Raw genomic sequence first — 4227 nt, forward strand, 5'->3', positions numbered from 1 at the left:
AGGGCGCCCTTACCTGGGCTTCTGGCTGAAGCTGCACTTGCACCTGCGACCTGAAAGGCAAAGAAACCACCCGAGGTCATCCTCCGACTTGCGTTCAAGGTCATGCTCCTGCTTGGCCACAGCTGCCCCGGAGAGGGTGCAGGCTGGGGTGCCGGGCGTGGCCTAGGTTGGGGGAGGGCTCTTCTGAGGCCCAGGATCAGCAACAGCTCCGAGGGCTACACCCTGCCCCAGGGTCTGCTGGTGGTGCGTGTGCAGAGGGCTCCCTGCAGACCAGGCTTACCCGGGGCAAACAAACCCGGGGGACCATCCCTCAGGGTGCCCCCCAGACAGGACAGGCTGTGTCCTGTGGCCTGAGACGCCCCCACTCACACCCTTCTGGGCACAGCACCAGGGGCCACCTGCTCCTTCTCATCTGCGCTTATTTTCACTGAGCATGTACCTGTTCGTGCTTCCCTGTTTTACTGAGCACCTATTATGTGCCAGCACGTAGTAGGTCCTAGAGATACAGGGAGAACGACAGGCTCCCATGCGGCTCTCTCCCTGCTGAGCAGAGACCCTGCTCCTCCCGGGCGAACAGAGGGACTTACTCAGGATGAGGAGGATCCCGACGGAGAAGAAGACCACGGCAAACACCAAGCCCCCGATCCGCAGGGTCTGGTAGTCTGTCGAAGGAGCAGGGAGACATGGGGGAAGGGAAGGGCCAGGGGGCGCTGCCTGTCCCTCACACCTGCTCACTGGCTGCAGAAGTAAACCAGCCTGGTCAGGAGGAGCCGCCTGCCCCGGGCCTCCCTCCCGCAAAGGGCTCTGGGGAGCAGGGCCTGTTAGCAGCGGGGCCCAGGAAGCAGGCCCATGGGAGCCCCGCGGAGAAGTGCTCCCAGTACAGCGGTTACGGTCCCTTTATTCTCATGTCATCCCTCCTCCTTACCGAAGAGGAAACTGAGGCCCAGGACAAACACGGACTGGCACAGGCCAGAGGCTGAAGACTCCCCCGGTGCCGGCCCAACATCCCCAGGGGCTGGTGATCTGAGGCTTAAGGTAGAGCCTACGGGAGCCTGGGGGGCAGGCCAGGGGAGCCCGGGAATCGCTGCGCCTCCCAGGACTCCTCTGCTGACCCGGGGGGCAGGGCGGACCAGACGCGGAGACTCTGAGAGCCCCAACCCCAGAGCCCAGGAGCCGGGACCTCCGGCCAGAACGGAACGGCCACAGCGCGGGTGCGGAGCTGGTCCCGTGCTGGTCCCACGCGTACTCACCACTGGCCAGGACGGCGGGGGCCAGCAGGCCGCACAGCAGGATGGGCAGCACCTCCATGGCGTCTGGGAAGAGGGAGGAGGAGCAATGCCCTGGGCAGGAGACCCCTGCTCCGACCCCCAGCCTGACCCTCAGCCCGACCCCCAGCCCGACCAGGCCAGCGAACCCCACTGTTCCAAGCGCTCCCCACATGGAGGGAGTGCAGACCGGGCAGAGGCCACGGACACTAAGCTCCCACGCGGTGCTCTCCCGCACTGACCCGTCACCACCTGCACCCACTCGGCCAGCGGCCACCGGGACCGACCCTCTGAGGGAAGGACCGGAGCTCAGAGGTAAGCGACACCCAGGATCTGAGAGCAGCAGCTGGGGTCCCGCAGCCCAGCCGCTCCCCGCCTGCCTCTCGGGCCCCGAAGCCACGCGGCCTAGCGGCTTGCAGATGAGCCCTTGGTTACCCCCTCAGCCACCCCCTGGGCAGCTCTGGCTCTTATGACGCCTGGGACTCCGGGGCTGGTCCCCACAGCCGGACGCACTGCTGGCCGTTCTGCCTCCCACGAGGTTAGATGCTGCTGTGCCAGCTCTGGTCCAGCCAGCGGTGGGCAGCCCTGAAACGCAGGCAGCTCCCCCAAGTCACCCTCACACGCCCCCCGTGCCCACGGGCTCCGGGCACAGTCCTCCAGAGGCGGTTTCACTACACGGAGGGGTGGAGGCGGGCTCTCTGAGCATCAGTGCCCAGGCCCCCGCCCCGGAGATGCGGAGACCGTGCTCTGGGCACCACCTCAGGATGGCCCTGGGTAGGTGTCCCCTCCCGGGACGGGCGTTAGTGGTCACACACCTCACTCCTGGGCGTAAGGGGTGCGGTGAAAAGCCACAGAGGACAAGGGGGAAACCTGAACCAGGGAAGCAACGTTGTCTGCTCCTCCCCCGGGGGTGCGACGGGCAGTGGCCGGACCTCCTGGACATCTGCCCAGTGGTCAGGACCAGCTGTGCCCAGGGATCTCGCCCTCGTACTCCCCCTGGCCCCACCAGCGCCCAGTGCCCTTCCCCTCTCGGCCACCAGAGGTCAGACTCTGCACCCAGCACACAGGCTGACTCCAAGGAGATACTTCAAAAGGCACTTTTGCTTCTAACGGTACCTCATTTAATAATTGTGTTTCTTTTAAATTTTACATTGTACTTTACACGCATTAAGAATATGTAATACACACACTAAAGCACAGTAATAAGATAAACACCCACAGGTGAGTAACTTCAGAACTAGAACTTCACCAGTCCTGCCGCACTTACCTGGCTATTCCTCCCTCTGCCCTATCTGCCTGCCCCACTCCCGGAGGGAGAGAGTTCCCTGAACATACATGTTTTTAATGATTCCCTTGCTCCACTTCAAAAAAGGCTTTTCAGTCATAAATCACAAGCCATAAAGTTCACCATTTGAAAGGGTGAAGCTCAATGGCTTTTCGTATATTCACAGACCTGTAGCAGCACATCGTCAGTTTCAGAACGTTTTCATCGCCCCCTGAAGAAACCTGTCCCCACTGTCAGCCACTCCCTTCTCCCGACAGCCACTCATCTGCTCTGTCCCTGTGGCCTTGCCTGCCCTGCACATTTCATACTTTACAAAACCATAAACCTGGGGCTTTTCACATCTGATATCTTCCCCTTAGCATGTTTCAAGGCTCATCCATGTTGACGCATGTGTCAGCATGTCACTCCTTTACCCACGGTGGATGAGTATCCATCCTGCTCTTCTTTTTAAAATATATCTGAATAAGATACAGTTTAGTGGAGCTTTTTTGAGCTTTATAATTATGATCTATATCTTAGTGTGTGTTTTTTTGCAGTCTCCTAAATCTGGCTTTTTCTGATCAATATTTTTATTATAATTTTTTTTCAGAGAGGGAGAGGGAGAGATGGAAACTTCAATGATGAGAGAGAGTCATTGATTGACTGCCTCCTGCACACCCCACACCAGGGATCAAGCCACAACCCGGGCATGTGCCCTGACCGGGAATCAACCATGACCTCCTGATTCACAGATTGATGCTCAAACACTGAGCCACACTGGCCTGGCTTCTGTTCAATATTATGTTTCTAATATTTGTCCATATCATTCCCTGTAAGCACAGTCCATTCATTTTCAATGTTGTGTAATATTCCGTCCACTATGCCAGTAAATTACCTTCTCCCGCCAGTGATCATCTTCCCCCCGACCCACCGCCCCCAAGTGTGTGCTCTTATAGATAATGCAGCTGTGAGCATCTCTGTGCACGTCTTCTGTTCAATATTATGTTTCTAATATTTGTCCATATCATTCCCTGTAAGCACAGTCCATTCATTTTCAATGTTGTGTAATATTCCGTCCACTATGCCAGTAAATTACCTTCTCCCGCCAGTGATCATCTTCCCCCCGACCCACCGCCCCCAAGTGTGTGCTCTTATAGATAATGCAGCTGTGAGCATCTCTGTGCACGTCGCCAGGGCTCACCCAGGTGAGAGTTCGTTCCAAAGGCACTGGCTTTCAAATCTCTGTCACCTCTGTCATAAGCAATGCTTTCCACATGGGAACCCAGTGTAAATCATATTCCTCAGCACCAGAAACAGTATCACCAGATGATATGTAACCTTAAAATGAATGATGCCCTCTAACATTTCCTATTATACCTTTTTATTTTAAACTAGAGGCCCGGTGCACAACATTCATGCATTTTAGGCGGGGGGTCCCCTCAACCTGGCCTGCACCCTTTAGCAGTCTGGGAGCCTTCGGGGGATGTCCCACTGATGGTTTAGGCCCACTCCGGGGAGCGAGCCTAAGCTGTAGTCAGACATCCTTAGCGTGACCGCAGAGGCGGTAGAGGCTCCTGCCACCACTGCTGTGCTTGCCAGCTGTCAGCCTGGCTTGTGGCTGAGCGGTGCTCCCCCTGTGAAAGCACACTGACCACCAGGGGCAGCTCCTGCATTGAGCGTCTGCCTCCTGGTGGTCGG

General features: G+C 57.5%; 1 long non-coding RNA gene across 2 annotated transcripts in view; it reads right to left on the reverse strand.

The window, feature by feature from the left end:
- Positions 1-668, reverse strand: part of LOC102751978 — a 7430-nt gene extending 6762 nt beyond the window's left edge. For both annotated transcript variants that reach the window (XR_435566.2, XR_435565.2), the window contains exons 1-2: positions 588-668; positions 14-50 (exon numbers count right to left, since the gene is read on the reverse strand). This is a non-coding gene — a long non-coding RNA (uncharacterized LOC102751978). The remainder of the gene's footprint in view (positions 1-13; positions 51-587) is intronic.
- Positions 669-4227: the final 3559 nt, after the last annotated feature.

This window comes from Myotis davidii, unplaced genomic scaffold, assembly GCF_000327345.1.
Source record: "Myotis davidii unplaced genomic scaffold, ASM32734v1 scaffold97, whole genome shotgun sequence".
In the NCBI taxonomy this organism is placed as follows: Eukaryota; Metazoa; Chordata; class Mammalia; order Chiroptera; family Vespertilionidae; genus Myotis; species Myotis davidii.